Here is a 14,405-nt window from a genome sequence, read left to right on the forward strand (position 1 = left end):
GCTTGTGTTTGGCAGCATATGATCGTAAAGTGTGGTAAAAACTCTGTTTCGATTTATGAATTAAAAAATAGATGAATCCAATGGTCTGAATCACGCATCATACACACACATACATAATTATACACATATAAAATCGGTATCCTATAAATCGTTAGAATGTATCCAGGACAGTCAAAAAACAAACACTTCGGTAGGTTTCACCATAGTTTATTTTTTCATGCTACGTAATGACATGCGAAAAATTTACATTCTTTGACATATAAAATGCAAGAAAGAGATTTATTAAATTTCTCATTTTTTTTCTTATTTCTCACTCATTATAATATGATATGGTCGCAACAAGTAATCTTAAATATGATAAAAATATTTTAATTTGTATCCAGGTCCTTTCTCGGTTCCATGCGCGTTAAGACGCGTCTGACTGGATTAAAGTGCACTCAAGTTTATCCGAGTGCAATGTATCGTATCGCGTGTCGGGATTGAAACAGGCGTCTACGGAACGCTTACTGTTTGGTTTGAGTTTATTACGTGAGATCTCTCTCTCTCTCTCTCTAAATAGCGCATATATTTTTTCATAATATGATATAGGCATTGTGTATAACTGTCTCATAAAGCAGAAATCTCACGGTTTTTACCGCGCAATCTTTTCATCGTCATGACGAGAGAAAAGGCGCGGTGAAGGATCTCGTCGAGGGAGCCTCCGAGCGTCCTTCGCGAACTTCGCGAAAAAGAGAAAGATAGACTTGCGTCTCGTCGCAAGTGAGTTTTTCTCGCTGCAGCTGTGTGTTTACGTTTTCGCATCATCCGTTTTCATTTCCTTAATTTTCTTCTGCATTACTCGACCGGCAAAAATTTAAACGAGGTAGGATAACGCGTCGCGCTCACGCTCAAAGGAAGGAGAGCGAAAATTTTCTCGTTCTTTCCGTGGCGTATTTCCGGCGCGGCGCGCCTTCCGGAGCATTTGCCGTCCGTTCCCACAGGGTCGGCAACCTTTTTATTCGCTTCTTGCATCCTGGCGGCACATTCTATTAAGATATGCGTACGTGTATGCGTGTACAGGTGCTTCCTTTATGATTCGCGTTGACGTCCACGCCGCCAATTCGAGCTGCAACCCCTCGTATAAGAACTATGCGTAGCAAGAAAATATTGTGGATTTATATATTTCAAATCAAAATTGCTACAGGCCTATCTTCAAGCAAGAATCTATTAATTATCGATCTGTGTTTAATTATCCGATTTTATAATGATTTTAATTGCGATGCTTCTTTCGTTTAACATTGCTGTTTCGTGATGTTTTACAGATATAAAGAAGATTCTGGAATATCTTTTTTCAATACATTTTCAGATTACGTTGCTAATATTTCAGACACGAATTCGTATGTAGTAAAATAAGTAAACTCTAAAATGCAAATAGCATTATATTCAACATAAAAAGAAAAACTATTCTTGAAAAATGATATTATTTTATTGCAATATAATATTAACTTTATTAATTATGCCGTAACTGATGACGATTTTAACGGTTTTCCATTTATATATAAATAATGATAGATAGTATATTCAAGCATTTTATGAAAAAATATTTAATCATTCTGTTATAATCGATCACAGAATCACTTTTAATCATGATTTCAATTGGGACAAAGTAGAAATATTAAATAACGAATCAAATTTACATAAGCGATTGATATTTCCGAAGTTCTACACATAAAAAGACAAAAAGATAATTTAAATCCACAGACAGACACCGAATGTCGTCCGGAGACGTATTTGACTATATTTGACAAATTCTCCAAAGTTTGATTTTTCGTCGTATTGTATTTTATTCGTACATTGTAATTTATTTTATTTTATTCGTATATTATTATTTATTTTATTTTATCTCTATTATTTCTACATATTTATATTTTGTTTTATCGGATCTGACACTCTTTAAAAATTAATTAATTATTATACATTTTATATTACATCGGAATTCATATTATTATTTCATATTTAAATTTTACTCGTACTCGATAACCTTTCTTAAATTTAATTGTTTGCACCGTTGTTTGTTTATCTGTATCGATAATGTTTGTATATTGTAATTTATCTTATTTTATTTATATTATTTCTCAATATTTACATTTTATTTTGCCTGACAATTTTTCAAAATTTATTATGTATTTATTATGTATTTATTAGTTGTTTTTAATTATTGGTTATTACGGTGATAAAAATGATCGCGTTGTTGCCTTTGGAAATGACGGATGTGTTTGACGATAATAGCTCTGTAAAGTGTAAAATGTATTATTAATTCAACTTTTTGTGTTGCGATCGACGTGACGTAATATTCGCGTTTATTGAGCTATATTAACTTCTCTAATCGTTTTCACGTGTATACTGGCTAATTAATTGAATTAATTTTTGAATGGTCCAATGTACAACGAATACGTTTTACGCAATGCGAAAAGAAGACGCTTTATTCTTTCAGTTATATGTTATATTGAAGAAATCTTACAGTCTGTTCTAGAAATGTTGATTTAGCATACAATTTATATTTTAATGAAAAGTTGTACGAGGAGAATTAAAATCGATTAAGAAATTATATAAAGTCTTTCACAGACCTTTCACGGGATTCGAACTTTGACTTTCAACTCCTGTACGCAGAATGAATAAATAATTAATGTTACTAATATCAATGCAATCTTCTTTTCTATCCTTTATCTTTTTAAATACTTTCGACGAACAATAACTATAATTAACATTCTGTATAGAAAAAAAAATCTAAGAAAGAAGAAAGATATCTTTGAAAAATTGTTCGCTATCAATAGAATTAAATATTAATTCCATCTTCACTTTGCAATGTACTTGATATATGAATTTTCAGTTTTAAACTTCCTTTTAACATCCTGTTCCGTTAAAAATTATTTGGAAATCGATACAAAGTATGATTTCGTATATGCAATGCTTTCTTCCTCGCGTCAGACAATAAAACGTTACCGGTGCTGCATTTGCAATAGATCCTCGAATTAGCTGAAGCAATTTCATAAAAAAAACGCCGGCGATAACAATAAAGAGACTCACTCCGTCTCGTAATTCGTCGTGCAAAATCCCGATTTACGTAATCCGGTCCACTCGTATCTCGTGCGCGATATTTTAATTAAGAACGGTATATAGTTGCTTCATATGTATACGCGCTTACTATAATTCAATAACGACGAGCATTTTCATGACATCGGGAAATGTACTCGTGCGTCGTAATTGTATCGCGCAAAATTTATGATCGCCATCCGGATACGTATTTACGGCATAAATATCTATGCGCTTATGAGGCTGTGATAAAAATACAGCCGCGAAAGAAACGCTCGCGTCGGATGCGAGATTATAAATAATGGTTGCTCGCACACACACACGTTGCAAATGTATTTTCTCTTTTGAGATTCAAAAAGATATTTCTCTCCTTCTTCTTTTTTTTTTCTCACTCCTCCCGCAATCGTATCGTATATTCCGCGGAAAGATTAAACGGTAATGAGTTTTATTCATATTCGGGGATATAAAGAAATGGATAAACGTACGTTTGATGGTAGCCAAATTAAAATTTTCAAACTTAACGGTCTCTTCCTTGCCGCAAATTTACGCGAATCCCCTTTGCGTTAAAGTATCTGCGGATTTTTCGAAAAGTATGCCATGTGTTTCGCATCAGTTTGCAAAACAGCATCGAATCTTTTGTTTTAAAATGCTCGCGCCTGCTCGAATCGCGGATCGTTGATATTAATTTGTATTGGCAGATCGATGGGACATCATTCAGCGTTAGCCATCGTATGCATTTAAGTGCGAAACGGCTTCAGAATGCACACGCAACACGCTCAGCGGAGCTCTTAATCCGTGGCTGATCGCGAAACGCGGCGTGTATCGTCACCGGATCCTTCATTACCGTTCTGTGTTTGATTTGGATTCAACGGCTACTTAGCATCGGTAGTCGCGACATGTTTACTCGTCGACTTTACTGAAAATATGACGCGTACACGCGAGATTTATCACGACTCACGTGACAGGAACGTGAATGGTTTAACCGACAGCGCGAAACACGAGTAATAAAATAGAATATGGAATATTATAATCTGGAAATAATTTTCTATAAAGGAAAGAGAACGTTAAGGAAAAATATAACGCGCTTTAATAAGAGTGAATTGAAAATTAACAGCGTAAAGCGTATTTATATCATATAAATATTTATGATGTTCAAAATTTTTCACATGTAAATATCACGATAACAATTATTATTAATATGTATATGAAATAATATATTTATACAATTATATTATATTAAATTTCGAAATTATCCCATATATAATTGTTATTTCATGTGCAAGAATTACAAATTTTCTAGATCAATTCATGACAAATAAACTCTAGATCAATAAAGGAATTTGTTGTGAAAGTTCAACGAATCATTAGCGAGTCCGAGTCATCAATGCATTAACGATACTTATACAGATGCGCCGAAACTATGCATCGAAACACGCATTGAAATATAAAAGCACCAAGCTCGCGTCATATCTACGTTAACAAAGTGAGCTAGGACGACAGTGAACCACATAGCAAATCAATCGCTGACGGATTGTTCTCTGGCGAATCGCACCAGTGATTTTACTTACGGACACGCGGCGCGATCGTAATTTCTAAAGCCGAAGAAGGTTTTTTATTTTTTTTTACTCTTGCTATCTCTCTCTCTCTCTCTCTTTCTCTCTCTCTTTTCGGATGCGACTCGATCGTGCAACGAATCTAAAAATCATCCGTCGTCATCTCGCGAGAGATCGGGATAGAGATGAAGAAGAGATATTAAACCCATGAATTCTCGCGTCACACGATTCACCTTTAATTTCAACGTTCGCTTTCTTCCCGTGCAGCGGTCTGATTTCTCGTCGAATAGCCCGTCCTCTGCAGATCCGTCCCATTTTCGTGCACGAATGGGCAACGATGCACAGGGGAGCGGGAAATAATCATGGAATCGAAGAAACGACGACTCGATATACAGTTGGGCGAGCATAGGCGTAGGTCCGATTAACGATTTGCACTCTTATGCACGTATTTTATAATCTAGCATTTTATATTGTCGCATGTAGATAAAATGTGAAATAAATTCTGAAATCCTAAAATTGTGTGTTCAACAGTGTGAGTATACGAAACGTACTCACCGTAACTTTACATGAATTACTAACTTGACGTAATTTGCTTTCTAACATTGACGGAGAGATATAAACCAGCGTTTCGTACGATCTGAAGTGAATTTCTGGCGACGCCCTTGCTTGCGAGCTCGAAACCCTGTGTTAGACGAAAACCTTGTACGAAATCATTACATAGCGATTATATCGAGACAACCGTATTATTAAAAATTATCGAAGAAAGAAAGGCTGCTTCTCTCTCTCTCTCTCTTTCGTTTCTTTGCTGCTCGAAGCTTTTGTTTTCATTCCAACGAGCTCGATGTAATACTTTTTAGCAAGAAATAAGAATTAATTAATGAAATCCTGTGCCTCTGATGAAAGACGTTCCCATTGTTAACAGATTTGAGCAAATATCTCTTGTGTTAAACTTTATTATTTTTATAATAAATACAATGAAGATAGGGGGAAGAGAGAAAAAAAAACAAACATATTTTGCATAGCAGATAGAAAAGAAAGAAATGTTTATCAATCGATTAAAGCGATTTTCCCAATTGTATGAGAAATATTGTTATAATTACTATAAATAAAATTAAATATGACAAACTGAATATTTATATAGAAAATAAACATATTTTTCTCATATTTTTTAGATTCTATATGCTTTCTTTTCTCATATTTTTTTGATCCTATATACATTTTTATTTAATCAGATCATTGCATTAATATTATTTCGTCATTTTTAATCACATTTTTAACACTCTAACAACATTGAATATAAATAAAACGTAATAGTTTCCGACAAGCGCTTAATTTCTCAAATAAATCCAGCTAAATTATTACAATTGAATCTAAAGACGAACTAAGTAGTTCTTCGGATTCTTAATGCTTTCTTTTCTATCGAATGGGGAAAGAGAAGGATGGGAGGACGATTGAAGAATCGATACAATCGAGAAGTTATTTTAGCGGAAAAGTGGAAAGAACGGCCGTTAAATAGGTTTTTTTTTTTTTTTCAATATGAACACTCGAGGAAGAGTTATGTTTACCTAACGGATCAACTATATCGAGCTAGATAGAGATTTTAACAACCGTCGATTATTCACGGATAGTTTGATGCGTTTATACCTTTATCGTTTAGGCAATTTCGCTTCTCGTTGCTTTTCAGCTTTTCGCGATTTGACGCGAAATAACGATTCAAATCTGCTCGAACATATTTCGTCTGAAATACTATCTACACGCACATATGCATATCTATGTACGGTTTCGGTGTCCACGATACCCCGTGGTTGGTTCAAAGGTCTCTTTGCCGCGCTCATAGCTGCCAGCGAAAGGCAATTGTGGCATCAGGTTATATTCCAGCTGTTGCGGTAATCGCGAACTGAGAAGGCTCCGTTTCCTAGTTTCTCCATCTACCCGCGATGTGGATCCTTTGTCATTCGAAATTCTCTACTCCTGCGCTCAGAAACCACGATACACACTCGTATCGCACTCTATCCGTTTGATTATTATCCTTCATATTATCCTAATCCTAAATCAGTATCGAATATGAAGGATATTATTAAAATTTCGCTCGTGTAAATGAAGCGCGCTCGATGCAACATTGGTCCGATTGACGAAAAGTGAGAAAAGAAAAACTTATTTCCCAATATTGGACAGATAAATTTTTAAATTCTCGCTATATATACCTATTTTGAACACAACTTTGGTTTTCATTTCTTTTTCATATAATAGTCGTTTCGCGATCACATTCCTAAAAAGTAATTAATTTATATGTTTCTGCAAGTTTTATATATTAACGTGATATGAATTTTTTTCATTGAAATTTGAACGGTGACATCTCTCACCGTTAATTTTTAAAAACGAACAATCGGAATTTCATTGTCTGGAATGCACGTGGGCGCATAAATAAAAATAAGCGTAGGAAATTCCGGCACTTGTCGTTATCGTTATCGTTGTATCTGTCAACGTCGCATGAATATTTCATTACCGATATAGATTATCACGGCTCACTTGACTGATCGCTTCGCGGATTTTAATTTTACATTACTTCCTACGATCGTCTTCACGCCCGAATGACAGCGTCGGCGATGCGACGACATGTCGCGTGTTGCGTGTGACATGCAGCAGCGATCTGTCACTGACAAATCACTCGGCTCGCTTCGAAAATGTAGCCTCACTAGCACGCGTAATAATACAATAATTCTGGCAGAGCCGACAAAATACGCAATGAGGTCCTACTACAAGCGCTCTGTAAAACATACGCGCAGAGTTTAAAATGCATCCGACACTTGCGAATCGACGTTGTGGCCAATTTAAATTTCGCGTTGCTTGAAATAGATAAAAATGAACCAGCGTGTTGCGATGGAATGCAAGTGCGATATTATCTCATAATACATGGATGCATCTCGATGGATCAATTCATGCGCGAATTTTTTACGCAATAAGTGTTGATTTTTCTGTAAATTCGTATCGAGACTTGATATTGTTCTTGAAAATGATCAAGGAGCTGGAAGAGACGAGGAAGTGGGTCTCGTTCTATCAATTCGCGAATGGATTTTCTTTACTCATTTTGTGCAGGTGTGCTGTTGCAGATCTGAGGTCGCTCTGTCTACGTCGCGTGTAGTAGTATACCGTGGAAATGATGGATATGCCAACGATTTATTCCATTTTGACGTATGGCGACACTGTCATCTATTCGTCTTCCTCTAAAATCTTTAGATGAATTTCGATAGGGTTTATCTTATCGATACCGTGGCGATTTATAGCCGGTTCGGAAAACGGAAAACCGGTTACATAAAGCGTTTTGGCTCTATCCATATATTGTAGAAGTCTACTTATAGAGTTCTATATACTAGCAATCCATATTTACAACAGCCAAGTCCACGCTGTAGCTCTTTTCAGCTAACATCGTAATTTGCTTATAATTAGTAAATCTAAAATAAAACGATCATAGCAATGATCATCTCACAGCTAATTTATGTCAGTCACATTAAAAGATGATTACATTTAAAAAATTTGATATTATATATTAACCGCTATATTGTTTTACTCCATCAATATCATGATCGGTTATACACGAAGAAATTTCACGAATAGATTGACCTTGCATTTTGATGACCAAGAACGACTGATGCTATCACATCGCATCATATTTTTTGTCTGTTTGGTCCATACTGGTTACGATTGGTTTGACTATACCTCATACCGACGATACAGTCGTCGCTCTCGTATAAAAGGAGGGACCAAGACGTCGTCGTCGTCGTTGCGTAAGCATCTCGAGGCGTCGCGGCGTCAGTCGTTCGAGAGCGGTCAGAAATCGCGGTACGTGAAAAAACCGCCAACCATTCGGACCGATTCGGATCGTTTCTTCATGATCGTCCCCGAGGTCGGCATCTCGCCGATAAAAGTATCGTTTCAAATTTAGCTGCGCCAAACGACACTCAGGTTGCGCGGGTCGTGAATTCTGTTTTCCTCCGCGAAGCGCAGAAAGGGCGAATAGGACTGACCTCGCGATTTTAGGAATGTCAAAGTCAATGTCATGTCAGATTGGCAGAAACAAGCTTGGCGGCTGTCAACCCAGGCGTCACGATCTTCGTTGCGGTGCCGGAATGCGAGATAAAAAATGTGTCGTCACTCGTTACGAAACGCCTTAGAAAAATATGCGTATGATCATATCATGAATTATTATTGTTACTTCAGTCTAAGAATCGGCGCGGTTATTTTCGGTATGCATTTCTTACGATTTAAGGCTAATCAAAAAATTAAGTGGAAAAAATAAATCCATTAAAATTCTATATTATTCCGAATACGAACATTTAAATGCTGTTACATGAATATTTGTTTGAATTAACAGTTGAATTATTCCTGTCGACAGATTTTCAAAATCTAATATGTATGTAAGAATAAAAATTATTATCTTTAAATTCTAAATATAAAATGACAGTAAATAATAATTGCAAACTAGCACATGCGTTAGATACAATAATTGCTACCGAAACGTCATAATAAATTCCGTGAGCGTTCTCCTTTAAAGCGTTTTGTTGCTCTTCTCCCTTGAATTCTTTTGCGATCTTCTCTTGCGGAATTCTCATACTTCCGGTAATTTACACGATACAAAGAGAAAGAACGTTCGCAAACAATTCGTGCTTCTTGTAAAGGACGTGATTAAATTAATATAATATTAAAGGAAACTTATTCAATTACCAGACCATTTGACCATTTTAGAAATTACTCGATTTAATTTAATAAATACAGGACAAGTTCATTAATTAATTCCATTGCAAGCCAAGCATTACAACCTAAGAATAGAAATATAAAATTATAATCTAAAAACTTTGTGCTATATTTATTGTGATTATAGCAATAGAACTGACACATATATGTAGGGATTTCCCTTGTATCATTTTTCCGTCTTATGAAAAGCATCCATAAATCATAGGTAAATCGCATTTTTCTATTAAAACACCGGTAAGGAAAAATCGAAGCTTTCCGGTATGTGATTACCAATTCTAATGTTGTAGGAAATTTTCCATTTTAGATCTGACGTGAGATTACGAGATTACAATTTTATAAAAATGTCGATTATTTTATATCTGCCTGTAATCACATGTGAATCTTAAATACTATTGCTCCTGTATGCAACGTTTTATTAAAAAAAAAAAATAAATAAATAAATAAATTACCTGGACTTGCTTAAATCGTTATAATAAATCATATTCTAGATAACAGAATATATTGCTCCGTGTTGCGCATATTTGCAAAAGAGAGTGATTAATGACTGAAAATCATAGTTCCGTCTCGGATTCTAACTGGCGTCTAAATACATCTCGCGACGTAATGTTTTGAATTTATAAAAAGTTTAATAGTTTCCAGAGCGATTTAAACTCGGTTTTAATCAAATACGCTATCAATAAATGGAATTTACAATGTCACAAAGTAGAAAACTACAAAGGATATCCCGTTACAACCATATCAATGTTTAATAGCGAGTTAATTAATATGAGATCGATGCTTCTTTAACGAGAATATACACAAGCACTACTAATTTTCAAATAATTAATGAATGGAAATAAGGGAATTCTTGTCAACCATGCTCAAAAATCTTGCATCGCGTTGCGTATATTTGTAAAAAAAAAAAAAAAAAAAAAAATCTCAAGTCGACTTTTTAATACAATTTCAAATTTTTTAACTTTTAATTCTAAAAATATATTATTATAAAGACTGAGAGAAAAGTTATGATACAAATAAATAATCTTTCCCGATGATAACAACAATAATAAAATAATAAAATTGTCCTCTGACAATTTCGCTGACTGAAAATGAGTTCCAAATTGATGAATTTGCTTTTTCGATTAATAACCATTAATATAAAAGTGATAGAGGAAACATATTGTATACATTTTATTTTACATATAAAAATGTATATTTTTAGAATATAATATAATTATATAATAAATCTTTTGATAGATATTTATCTTCAAACCCATAATAATAATTTTATCTTTATAAATTTAAAATATAACAACAAAATATAATCAATGTTTTACATTAAAAAAGAATGTATAATATATGAAATTATATAGAGACTATGTATACGAATTTTGCAAGAATCTAAAATACACACACAGCTTGCATTTTCTAAAAAAATAATTCATATATTATATTTTCTTGATTTAGGAACCTCCATATTGTTTTTCATTGCTAGAAGAAACAGACGGATCTCCTCTCGGAGAGGAAAATAATCTCGGTCGATCGATTACGCGCATTTATCGCCGCAAAACCGCAAATCGGGATCTTGCGTGAATTTTTCATCACACGTGACGCACGATTAGCCGTAAAGTATCGATTGTCCGCCAACGGCAGGAAAACTTCGTCTTCCTCAAACAATCGCAATCTGTATCAGTCAATCTGCGGCTCGTCTTATCTAAGCGTTTCCCGCGCCTATAAAAGACAAGCGTCTTCGAACGATACTTAGTGATTCGTGACTATACCAATTGAACGCGCCGTGGCGTTCTTCCGTTCGTCATCCTTTTCAAGCTCGTTGTGTCCTGTCTAGTGAAAATAGTGCCGTACACACATTCTATATTTCGTATTCTATATTTCGCGGTGAAACACGTGTATTCCCTCCCGATCGAGACGCGCGTATGCTGCGTGATATATTCGAAGACGTAAGGATCAGACGGAATCGCGCGTGTCTTCGCGGGACTAGAGTGACATACAAGCGTTGTCAGAGCGAGGGACACTTATGACGGGGTTCAGCCAAAACCCATCGTCGAGCACGTCAGATATATTTGGGATATCGATTGAAAGCAGTAGAGAAGAGAAGGTGAGTTCTCTTCTACTCGTCCTAGACTATTAGGGATTTCGTCGAGGATATTCGCGTTGATTAGATCGAACCGAAAGGCAGATCGGATCGGCAGTCAATATCAAAATATTTTCGAGATCCACCTGAAAGAGATCAAGATTCGTCCCGAATACCGCGACGAATACAAACGAGAACGATGTCCGTGGGATGGATGAGCCCGTTGCTCGTTTATTCGAAGGGACTTGAACGGATCGTCAGAGAAATCATTTGTATCAGACGTGATCGAATCTAGATCCCGTCGTTATTGTTGTGCTTGCATCAGACGATCGCAATACTTTATCAGAATTAACTTGATATCGCGCGATTAAAATAGCTAACTGTCATTGAAAAAGCGAAGATTCCATTACTTGATGCGTGATATCTCTATTTACTTTGATCCTCGATTCATTGCTTTAATACCTGTCCACTTCCAAAACGTCCATCGAATTATCGTCGCTTCGTAGAATAACAATACTATAAGCTATACATTTGTCGATTGCTTAATTCTTTTGCTTCGCCAATTAACGAATCCATATTCTACTCATGCTTTTTCTCTTTTCATCTCGTCTCATATTTATCGCATACGCGAATGATTTATCTGTTCCTCAATTTTAAAATTTAAGTATCTCGATAGGAAATATCCTTATGAATTTGAAATATTTTGAGCTCTTTATACGACATAATTATAGGTTACGATGTTACGTTACGTGAGAAAACAAGACCGCACGTGTAACAGGAATAGATGTAATAGCAAATCGAGAGCAGCATCCAATGTGTCTGCCTACAGGCTATAATCTGTAGTCACGTTAAATCAGTTACCTTTGATATCACTCGCAGTGCGTTCACTGTATGTGCGTAGCATATAAATTATATCGAACTGAAACGTTTCGCATAAAGTCGAGAGCCGTATTATCGTTGATCGAGAGCAGTTAATATCAAATGCTCTCGTTCGCAAATTCGCACACGATCCAAAATCCTTACTCAAGATTTTAATTACTATCACTTAGGTCTTTTTATATATCCGATATATTTTGAATGTAAATTATGAATTTTTCGCGATTATTCGAACGATTCTGAGGACCATTTTCCTCCATCTCTCGTTGCAATAAAGCCTTGCCAGACGACCTAAATCGATCTATTTTTATCGCGCCGCTTCCTCGATGAAGAAACCAACCATCTTTTAAGCATCGTTGCCAAGTTTTTTGACAAAGTTTTCAATTGAATCGCCCGACAACACTCACCCGCCTTCTTCTTGTTTTTTTTTTTTTTTTTTTTTTTCGTATCAGAAATAAATTTCAAGAGAAAAAGTTGGTTTCCAAAAATAAGCTCATCGATCGTCAATTTATCGTGTGTATTCTAGAACAAGTTCCATTTTTAATAGACATCATAAAAGCGATGTTAAAAATTATTAAAATTGTTTGACATACGTCAGAAAAGAGATTTAGTTCCAGAATATTTTTCAAAAAAGCCGTTGAAAATTTAGGCGACAAAGGAATCAATAGATATCAATTTCATATGAAATTTTTGACTTTTCGCTCAAAATTTCTGTAAATTAGCTAGAGTGTTATAAAGTGCCGAATAAGATAAGCTATTTTAGATTTAATTCTAATTAATGCAATGAGATACATATTAGAATATAATATGTATAATGAATTTTTAACTGAAACATCTTTTTTTTCCTTTAGTCTTTCTATTTGTACTCTCCTTTCTATTGTACTTTGCTGATAGCGTTATTTAGTTTGCATAGACATATGAGTTGCGAAATGACATAAAATTCCACAATATATTATATTAATCACGTATATTGATTCATTGAAGCATTCGATATTTGGATACATGAAAGTTTTCATCTTTTAAACGTGTTTTGTTTTTATGATGTTAATAACCAGATCATAATTTTAAAGAATTTTTAAAATTAGTATTATATTTAATATTAATTATGTCGCATATTTTAATATCGCGCGCGACGTACAATTTCATAAGAAAGAAAAAAAAATCATTCTTCTCGCGATTTTCGCATATCGGATTGTATTGGTGAAAGCATTGAAAATAACGTGTTAAATATTTGTGATGAGTAAAAATAGCAACATCATTAAATTGTGATGTAGCTGATTGTGAAATCTTATAAAGAAGCTGTTATATAGCGCCATATTGTACAAACGTTATCGAGAACGCATGCTTTTGCAAATTGATAAATTAATTTCACCATCTGATGACACCTTTATCTATAAAAGCGGTTTCCGACGCAAATGTATTCGTGTATCGGATAAAAATAACTGATGATTCTCTACTTGGAAAGATATAAATAATATTTTTTATTATAAAAAGAAACTAAATTCTATCAATATATTTAAGTTTTTATAATATTTTTATTCAATACTTAATAATTTTAATTTTTCTAAAAAAAAAAAAAAATTAAATAAATAAAAATTTTCTTTCTCTCTCTCTCTCTCTTATAATTTTTTTTTTTTATGTAAATTCAGTTATTTTACGAGAAATCTAATCTTTTTATAAGATATAGACACAAAGAATCAAAATTTATAAAAAGATTAAGCCTTCTTTTTGCAACAAAACTAATTTTACAAAAAGCCTGTAATATATACAATACATATATGCATTAATCAAATCTTTAAATAGCATCTGTTATAATTTCGTCATTATTTTAAGCTTTGAACTCAATGATAATTATCTGTCTTGCAGTGTTTCAACTGTATTGTATAATTTATGAGCGATTATCACGAAAAGCCGCAAACAGTAATTTTAACAATCTTACAATTAATACTTTCACAAAATATATTATCTCGTAATGTCACGCGTATTATCTTTTTTACTTCTAAAAATACATACACAAATATTTTAATCCTGGATAAATATTCTGGAAGTAAATAAAACATTCGTATCTATTTTTTATCACAAAC

At 34.2% G+C, this 14,405-nt stretch overlaps 1 protein-coding gene and 1 long non-coding RNA gene across 9 annotated transcripts in view; one reads left to right on the forward strand and one right to left on the reverse strand.

Moving 5' to 3' along the window:
• Nucleotides 1-14,405, reverse strand: part of LOC138932646 (uncharacterized) — a 199,878-nt gene that overhangs the window by 27,552 nt on the left and 157,921 nt on the right. The window lies entirely within an intron of this gene.
• Mdr49 (Multi drug resistance 49) overlaps nt 1-14,405 on the forward strand; it is a 54,281-nt gene that overhangs the window by 13,543 nt on the left and 26,333 nt on the right. The window contains exon 1 of one of the 7 annotated variants that reach the window (XM_070294672.1): nt 10,814-11,469. The exons of 5 other annotated variants lie outside the window; for them this stretch is intronic. The gene's annotated coding sequence lies outside the window, so the exon portion shown is untranslated. Of the gene's footprint in view, nt 1-10,813; nt 11,470-14,405 lie in introns of those variants that run through there. One more of the 7 variants, XM_070294674.1, reaches the window with a different exon arrangement.

This window comes from Polyergus mexicanus, unplaced genomic scaffold (genome assembly GCF_030449975.1).
Source record: "Polyergus mexicanus isolate NDT 795.1 unplaced genomic scaffold, iyPolMexi1.0 SCAF_4, whole genome shotgun sequence".
Classification (NCBI taxonomy): Eukaryota; Metazoa; Arthropoda; class Insecta; order Hymenoptera; family Formicidae; genus Polyergus; species Polyergus mexicanus.